This window comes from Silene latifolia, chromosome 7, assembly GCF_048544455.1.
Source record: "Silene latifolia isolate original U9 population chromosome 7, ASM4854445v1, whole genome shotgun sequence".
In the NCBI taxonomy this organism is placed as follows: domain Eukaryota; kingdom Viridiplantae; phylum Streptophyta; class Magnoliopsida; order Caryophyllales; family Caryophyllaceae; genus Silene; species Silene latifolia.
In genome coordinates, this window is record NC_133532.1 from 82,467,740 (window position 1) to 82,478,359 (window position 10,620).

Below are 10,620 nucleotides of genomic sequence, written 5' to 3' on the forward strand. Positions count from 1 at the left end.
ATTAAGAATATTAAAAGTCTTTTTTATTATAATTATTTATGATAAAACTTTATAACAAAATCTTTAGACTTTATATTATAATTATATAGTCCCGACCTTACTCCCCCGTTCTTAATCACTTGACCACCGCCAACAACCCGTTTCTCCCACCAGGAAACACCTGCGACCACCGTCGGTTTCTCCCACCAGGCACCTGCGACCACCTTCCCCCGACCTCCAATTTTCGATCATCTCCGACGTCTCCGGTCAAATCTGGCCGTTGGTTTATCAACTTAATGAATTATTGTTGGTTTGTAAATATAAATAATAACCCTTTTCACTTATTTTCTCCTCCATCAACCATCTAGCAACCAACTAATCATAATCGTCAAAATCCCAAATGACGCCACATATTATACCTATCTTAAATCTCACATCAAATGGCTTTTACATATGACTCCTTGATTTCGTCAGGTTTTGTATATTGTTATTGATGGGGTCATTTGATGTTGATGGCCTGATGGGTGAGTTCGGAGAGCAGAGGAGTTGGGCTCATCTCGGTACCGCGACAAGGTGGTAAGAATGGTGCGTTGATCAGATGTCGAGTTCCTGATCGACGGTGGTGAATTTGGTGGGTGATGATGTGGTTAATGGTAGAGGAGATCTATGGAATAAATATATATGGTTGATGGTGATGCATGGAGGAGTGAATTGAACTGGCGAGATGCAGGGGACGAGCAGGTGGTTGCTTGATTACAGGTTGTTGCGTCGGAGCAGAGAAGACGAACATAATGAATGGTGATGACGGAGGACGATGATGTCCATTAATGGTGTCGGTGAGATGCAACGAGGATGATGGAGGTTGAATTGTTCATTGTTGATGACGGGATTGATGCGAATTGGTGATGAGGAGTGGGACGGATTTGGTGGATGACGGGTTTGTGATTGTAATCGTGGAGAGGAGCGGATGCTGGTTCGTTGGTGTTGTTGCTGCTGCCGGTGATGGTGAATTACGGAGCAGCAATTCAGGCGAGATGCAGGGGAAGATTGTGGAAATGGTGAGCCGATGGTGACCTCGGTGGTGATGGAGATGGCTTGAGCAGGCCGTATGTGAATGGAGGGCGATGACATTCGTCTGGTAAACGGCGAGGGTTGTGGCTGATGGGTTGTTTAAGGATGGAGGCTCTCTTTTTTGGGTAAAATGAAGGCTAAATATGTCTACCTTCATCAATCTTGATGCATCTATCTTACTAATTTGAATTAGATTAAAAACATGAAAACAAATAAATTATATGACGATGAGGGTGAGCAAGCTCGCTAATCATGATCCATTTCTTAATATTTGATTCATAACTTTGTATCAGCTTTCATTTTTTTAGTCTCACAATCCGGTTTTGAATCTACGACTTTAAGTTAATATTTTAAAATTAGATGATATATTTTAAGACATAATATCATTATATTATTTCTAAATAATTTAAATTATAATTAGAGTGATTTAAATAGACTTAAATATGTGTATGAGATAATAGTGTCACTTATAATCTACGGTTAACTTAAATTAATTAGAGTTAACTTCATAAATTTTCATTAATCTAGAAATATTTAAAGTTAAATTTATTTAATTTAATTTGTTTGAAATTGAGTTAATTAAATACTCTTACTAAACTAAAGTAATTTTGATAAACATATTTAAAATAAACTTGACAAATGTTAACTTTACTTATACTAAGTTAAAATATGACAAATGACAAAGAAGATAATAATTAATAACGATTAAATTAAGATTAGTTAAACTTAATTTAACTTGATTAAATTTAAACTTAATCAAGCATAACTTGATTATGGCTAACTTAAATAAAGTTAAATTAACTAGCTAAATTAAAATAGTTAACATGACTAAATTTAAGTAAAGTTAACTTGACTATAATTAAATTTTATTAAACTTAACATAACTTAGTTAATCTTATCTTATAGTAACTAAATTAAAAATAACTAACTAAGATTAATTTGGCTTAACTTAATTTAACGTAACAATAACAACGATTATACTGAAAGTAGTAACGGGAACAATGAATGTATTTCATAATTTAGCTGACAATTTTCCACAACTTTAAAAAATATTATACAAAAATGTATCATAAGCGGTAAATGAATGAATTAGGCAAGTAAGATTTTGATAAAAAATAAAATATAAATATATGTAATTCAAACCATATATCAAAACTACTTTTCATTAAACATAATAAAACTAATTAAAATAATATTGTTATCAAACTGGTGGAAGGGAGGTGTGGATTGATGATATGGCCTACTACTAATGAGTGAAATAAGATGGTGTGGATTGATGATGTGGTGGTCTATTAATGGGTGAAATGGGAAGGTGTGGATTGATAATTAAATCTAGCAATGTTAAATTAACTAAGGTTAGTACTATTGGGCTAAAGGTGGAGGTGTGGATTGATGACGTGGTGGACTTCTGATGGAGGAATGGCGGTGGCACGGATTAATGACATGGCGGGCTCTATGTAGTGATACAATTTTTATGGGTATGATACGAGAGAAGATAAAATATAACTTGACAAAGAAGATAATAATTAATAAAAATTAAATTAAGATTAGTTAAACTTAATTTAACTTGATTAAATTTAAACTTAATCAAGCATAACTTGATTATGGCTAGTTTAAATAAAGTTAAATGACCTTAACTTAGCTAAATGAAAATAGTTAACATGACTAAATTTAAGTAAAGTTAACTTGACTATAATTAAATTTTATTAAACTTAACATAACTTAGTTGAACTTATCTTATTGTAACTAAATTAAAAATAACTAACTGAGATGAATTTGGCTTAACTTAATTTAACGTAACAATAACAACGATTATATTGAAAGTAGTAACGGGAACAATGAATTTTCACAACTTTAAAAAATATTATACAAAAATGTATCATAAGCTGTAAATGAATGAATTAGACAAGTAAGATTTTGATAAAAAAAATTAAATAGAAATATATGTAATTCAAACCGAATATCAAAACTGCTTTTCATTAAACAAAATAAAACTAATTAAAATAATGTTGTTATCAAATGGGTGGAAGGGGAGGTGTGGACTGATGATATGGCCTACTACCAATGGGTGAAATAAGATGGTGTGGATTGATGATGTGGTGGTCTATTAATGGGTGAAATGGGAAGGTGTGGATTGATAATTAAATCTAGCTATGCTTTAAATTAACTGAGGTTAATACTATTGGGCGAAAGGTGGAGGTGTGGATTAATGACGTGGTGGACTTCTAATGGAGGAAAGGCGGTGGCGCGGATTAATGACATGGCGTGCTCTATGTAGTGATACAATTTTTATGGGTATGATACGAGAGAATAATATATGATACTAATTTAATCACTGTGATAACAAACAATTATCTGTATAACACTAAATAAACATAACTTAACATAAATAAACTTAATTGAGGACTTTTACAATCTTACTATCGATCTTATACGATTATGTACGATCAATATGTTCGACTAAATTGAACTAAATTAAGCTGATCAATACGAGAAGTAGTAACAGGAGTTAGACCAATTGAACTCAATGAACTCCGAATCAACTCAACTAAATGAAGTTGAATCAATGAATCAAAATGAGCTGAACTTAGGTTCGAAGAATTTGATTAAGTTAATTACAAACTCATCTCTACACAAATTAACTCTTACTTTAGTTCAACTTCATTGAGTTCAGTTCAGTTCAACTCATGCTACTGCTTATCTTATATATCAACTTAGTTAAGTTAACTTTAGTAAATTCAAGAATAACCAAGTTCAATGTTGTTAAAACGTGATCTAGATCGTAAAATTGTACGATCCTATGATCCAAAAAGTGGAAATGATACAAGTCATCGTAGGATCGTTTTGGTGGAAAGATCGGGTAGGATCACATATTGATCATACATAATCGTATACGGTCGATGATAGGATAGTAAAAGTCTTATTTATGTGTGTTCTAATTTTGTGAGGTTGTTGTTTCTTTGTACTTACAACTCTAACTTAAGAGGATATGTAATAATTTATATAAGATGTAAGTTATATTAACTTAAACCATACACTTATATTAATGTATGAGTACTCATGTTTAATTAGTATCATACACATCATTGCTCCTTATCACATTGATTAAATTAGTATCATAAATTCGTCTCTCGTATTATGTACATAAAAATTGTATCATTGCACAGTGTCTGCCACGTCATTAATCCGCGCCACCGCCTCTCCTCCAATAGGAATCTGCCATTTCAGCAATCCATATATCCATCTTTTGCCCGTTAGTAGCCCGCCATGTGTTTGGAGGGAAAGTTGGAGGGAAAATTTTGTTATATTGGAGGGAAAATTTTGGATTAGGAGGGAAAGTTGGAGGAATTTTTATTAAAATCTATAATCTTTTTCATGTCATAATAATATTATTAATCCATATTTTATTCAATAATTTATATACTCTCATATCATACACTATAACATTTTTATTTACAAAAAAAAACATTTTTATTTACTTTTTCACATTTTACCTCCAATTTAATTTTTAAGGTTTTAGTGTTTCTATGTTTGATTTATTTTAAGGTTGGGTGTTTTTAGGGTTTTAGTATTTTTAGGTTTGGTTTATTTTAGGGTTGGTTGTTTTTAGGGTTTGTTTTAGTATTTTTAGGTTTGACTTATTTTAGGGTTAGTTGTTTTTAGGGTTTGTTTTAGTGTTTTTATGTTTGGTTTATTTTAGGGTTCGGTGTTTTTAGGTTTGATTTATTATAGGGTTGGGTATTTTTAGGGTTTTAGTGTTTCTATGTTTGGTTTATTTTAGGGCTTGGTGTTTTTAGGGTTTTAGTATTTTTAGGTTTGGTTTATTTTAGGGTTGGTTATTTTTAGGGTTTGTTTTATGTTTCTATGTTTGGTTTATTTTAGGGTTGGGTGTTTTTAAGGTTTTAGTATTTTTAGGTTTGGTTTATTTTACAGTTGAGTTTTTTAAGGGTTTATAGGGTATATATACTTAACTAAGTAATAGTTACTACTAAGAGCAACTACGCTAGACTCGTCAGTCTAATTCCATTTCCAACTTTCTATGTTTGCTTTATTTTAGGACTGACGTAGTTGCTCTTAGTTTAATTCAGTTTAGTTAAACTAACTATAGTTAAGCTAAGTTAAGTTATTTTTATTTAACTTTAATTAAATTTTAATCAAATTAATTTTTTTAAAATAAGTTTAATCAACTTTAGATAAATAATATTTAATTAAGTTTAATGAAGTTAATTTCAAACAAATGAAAGTCAGTTGAGTTAGTTTTATACTCCCTCCGACTTGCTGTTTTCTTCCCATTTCATTATAATACTCCTCACATATATTAGAGAAACGAGAAGAAAATTAAAAGCCAGAGGGAGTATAACTTTAATGTAATTAAGTTAACTCTAGTAATGTAATATTTAATAAAGTTTAATTCAGTTAATTTCAAACAAACTAACTTTAGTTAAGTTAGTTAAAATGGTTTTAGCTTAATTAAATTAATTTTCGTTGAGATAAGTCTAAACCAAAACCAAAGATTTGGAATCAGTATATTATTTGCTTCATGCTTGTTCCTATTATCATTACATTTTGACGACGTTATATCATATCTATAAAATTTGTAATATTTTCAACTGATCGTTCATATCATGTTGATAATATTATATTCATTCATATAGTCGTCGATGGGCATGTAAGTAACGTTAGTATTATTTCACATTATTGTTGAGCTAAGTTATGTTTGATTAAGTTAGGTTAATAGGTTTACCCTAATTAAAGTTTTATGCTATGTTTTTTTAAAACTTAAATTAAGCTAGTTTTAATCAAATTATACTCAATTAAGTTCATTTTTAATTAATTAAATAATATTAATTAGTTACACTTGATTAAACAATATGGAGTTGATCGTGAGTTGACGAGTAGTATTTTGGTCGTATTTTACCCCTTATTTATACGTTATTCCGACTCGATTTTGCGTGCTTAATTGGTTAAATAGCTCATTTTAATTGCTAATTTATAATAATTAGTCGTCTTAGTTAGATTTAATAATTAGTCGGGTTTTTACATGATATTATTATTATTATTATTATTATTATTATTATTATTATTATTATTATTATTATTATTATTATTATTATTATTATTATTATTATTATTATTATTATATAATGCGTAGGTGAGACGGAATATTGAGACGACAGATCAAATGGAGAAATTATTGAATCAATTGAAAGCGAAGTCATGTTGATTTTGTTCCTGCAATCTACCATTATCACCATGGCTACTCATCATCACCAATTGACCATGGCTACTCATCATCAAATCCATCGACACACAAATCAACATGACTTCGCTCGATGCCGAATCGAGTTACAACTGCCTAGCTTCATAATATCAACCAACCATCGCCTGAAACCAACCACCGTCATCTTCGCACCTGCTACACCCATCTCGCCTCAACCAATTTGTACTCCATTCAACCACCAGCAGGTTCGCATATGGGTCGTTATGGCTGCATCAATTCACCGTCATCGTGAGTACTACTAATTAAAGAAACCATCGCCGACAACGCACTACCACCGCTGCACGACCACCACATAACATTGCAAACCATCGATTTGTTAATGATGGAAATGGAGTCCCCAAGATATTCCGGTGGTGATTCAAACTCAACCTATGGTGGTTTCTTACTTGTTTGCACAAGACGGCGAAATCCTATGTTTCCAATGTCACCTTAATCGAAAATAGAATAGACAGATCAGATGATTTTTACTCTACTGGAATGAAAGTAGCTAAGACAGACAGAACAAACTTGCTACTGCTAAAATCCAGTTTTCACAAGACGGAATGCTTATAAGCCATAAGCCCATAATACAGCATAAATCAAACTTGCGCATAGACAATTTGAGAGATGTCCGTCTAACTGTCTCACATAAAAAACTGTCTGATATAAGTTCCGGTGGTGATTTGAATGAACTATGGTGGTTTCTTTGGTGGATCTGAAATCATTAATAATGAGTGAGGAGTAGGAATGGGTTCGTGGGGGAGGAGGAGAGGAGGTCGCGTAGGGGAAATGGGCGGCATGGTGGTGACATGTTTTTCCGGTGGTGGTTGCAGTGGTGGTCGGAAGATGGTCGGACAGTGGTGGAGGGAGATATGGGTGAAATAAAAAAAAGGAGAAAAGAGATTGAAAGGGTAGTATTTAGGTATACATTTACTGAAAATAATATTCATAAAATAAAATATAATATAATTTTTTTTTTTTTTGTAAAAATAGATTGACTAATAAAAATAAATGACTCACCAACTTCTTCAAATTTGAATTTTAAATTCAAAATATTTCAATTTAGGTAGTAAAATTAACTATTGAAAAAGATTCCATATGGTCCCTATCACTTTCCACGTGGCACAATACTACAGGCCTGTGTACAAAGGGCCTTATACACCCCGTGTACATGTAGCCTTTTCGAATCTCAATTGCTAGCAAAGATACCTGAGTGTCCGTGGCACATAAATATGGGATTATTGATTGAAATGATGCCGTTTGTATACGCAGTAGCTAAATTAATTAGCAGTTGACTAGCCGTTGTAAAATTTCTTGAAATCCTTGTTTCACCTGCTCCACCCACCATCCCACAGTCCCAGTCCCACACAGTACTGCCTATTTTAATAACAATGTCTCGTTTACGTTTTAAACATCCTTGGGCTTCGTGAACTAACTGATGCCCTTTGTATACCGCTACGTAACTTGAAAAATACCGTATTAGTTATAGCTTTGGTAAAGCATCGAAATAAATACGTGATATGATATCCTATGAAATATTATACTCTCTTTTAGTCGATCATTTTTTTCCTCTTTTCCATTTTATGATAGTCGGATTTTCTTCCCTCTTTCTTTTTTTTTGGAAAGGTTTGTATGGTCCAAATTCATTTGCATGTAGGGTAGAGTATTTTGTGTGATCCGAAATCATTTCATTATTTCTTGTGCAAAATGGCAAGGGGAAGAAATAAGCGACAAGGAGGGAGTATATCAGACTCATTATTTAAGTTATGGTTTTTTTTGTTAAATACAATCTTTAAAAAACAAATTTCAAACACCAACTTTTAAAAAAGTTCGGAAATTTCCATGATACCCTTTAATTTTGTCAAATTTCTCATCGTACCTCTAATTTTAAGAATATGTCCATGGTATCTTTGAGGTTCCATATTTGTGCTCATGACTAGTTTTAAGCCCGTGCAAATTGCACGGATTTGCCATTTAAAAATTATATATTATACAAAAATATATAAATTGATGATTAAACTTTGTATCAAGTCATATTCAAGTTTTAGATATGACTTATAAATAATTCCATTAGCCATTAAGAAATTGTAGATGATGGTCCTTTAAGGATGTGTTTTTAATAATGCATTGCATTCAAATTATATCTTATCAAAATTAGCATACAAATATGCGAAAAATAGAGTATTATCCCAATGATAGGAGTACTACAAATTTTGGAAAATTACTTTGTGCCTATTCTATTGTCCATCGTACTTACAGTTATTAAAGATAAGATATTACAACAAAATCTTCAAAAATTAAAAACCATATGTGTGAAATATAATTACTTGGTTTTTCACTCCGTTTAGGAGTGTTTGGTTTGGGCTTTTGAAATGAATTGTAATGTTTGGTTGGAACATTTTAGAATAAAGTTCGGTATCCGATGGATTCTATTTTCATTACACCCAATACATTATTCCCCATTCCCATCATCGAATCAAACAACTATAAACATTTATGGGGTTCTAACTTCATACATCTGTGAGTTAAAAACCATTCTATTTCATTCATAATGTTCGAACCAAATAACCCTTTAATAGTACGTTTCAAAATAAATTATACACTTGTGAGTTGTTACTACTTGATTTTAAATGTTTAGCAGGTCAATTGAATTTTTTTGACCTTTTTATATTTTATTTTCAAACTTAATTATAACATTATAAATCTCGAAGAATGTGTCATTGTCTTAACAACCGATGCTTGAATGATATCGCCTTGTTTATCTATTCTATTTTATTTAGAAAGTATATTAATAAAATAAAATCAAATAATTAGGACAAATGAGTGATGTGATCATTATTAATTTTCTAAAAATTATTTGCCAACCAATGCTTGAATGTTATTATAAGGTCGAAACCCGATTCAACTTGTCCGACCCGTTGGGTCAAAGATAAATAAAAAATTAATAAAAAATGATATAAAATCGTCAGGTAGTCTGTAGTCATAGTTATATCTGGCAAACAGATCATGTCGTGACATATTCGTTTCAACTTTAAATGGGTCACCCATACCTCAACCTAACCCGACCCAATTACATAAACGGGATGGTTGGTTGGATTATTGATTATTCTACCCAAATATATTATGACGCTTTCAAATAAATGGGTTATTCGTGTCAAGTTTGTGTCAAAAGAACTCAACCCTAGTCCAACTCATTTAAGTTTTGTATCATGTTCGTGTCTACCAAATTATTTAAATGAGCCACAACGTCTTAACTCTAACCCGCTAACTTTGTATTGTGTTTTCGGGCCGTGTCAATAATTGCTACTTCTACATGAATATATTAACTTTGATTGTAATCACTTTATTATTGGTTATATTAGTTAATTACCTTATTTACCTATAAGCTATAGTTAACTTTTTTTAACTAATTACTTATTTTCTTATTATTAATTGTAAATCTATAAGCCTTCCTTATGCCAGATATATGTGTAGATAAGACAACAATTAAAGTGCATAGGGAATCACAAATGATTTGTCTTATTAAGCCATATGAGTTTCACTTGACCCGTCACAAATTTGTGACGGATATCGACCGCCATAAATGAGAATTTGTGATTGTAAATTAACAACTTTTAAAAGTGTTCAGCGACTTGGGCCTATCAACCCAAATGCCGACTGACCAACTCACTAAATTTAATCAAATTACTAATCACATCCACCCATTTTTACTCACTAAACCTTTTAAACTTAATACTTACCATGAAGTTCTCGCTCTTTTCTCAAATCTCAATAGCCACCACCCGTTTCACTTTCTCCTCAATCCCTACTTCAAATTAAACGCCTAAAACCAATTACTGAAAATTATAAATGCAACATGAAATTGTAACACCCCCATATCCAGAGGAGCCTTAACTAGGCCTTCCTTAGCATATAAGGGCATTACCATCTCGGTTACCCGAGGACAGTAATAATCAAATGTCGATAAAAGAACTATTATGTTATATTACAAGTGATTTAAAACCAACTGAAGATATAAAAGATACAACTCAAAGGCTACTCGCTATAACTATCAAATCCCGTGAAGACTCATCCCTGCCCGGACTCCAGCTATCAACGATATCAACACCTGCTAAGACAGACTGCTCACCATAAGGGATCACGACAGACACATAAAACAACAAGGCAACCACACAAGGTCAGTACTGAGATAAGATACATCAATGCCAACAGCACCTAACAATACAACACAATCAGTCACACACAAGCACACCCACACCGATCAATCTCCGTCACCGACTGTCCACTGGACCAGCCCTGCCAGTGGGGGA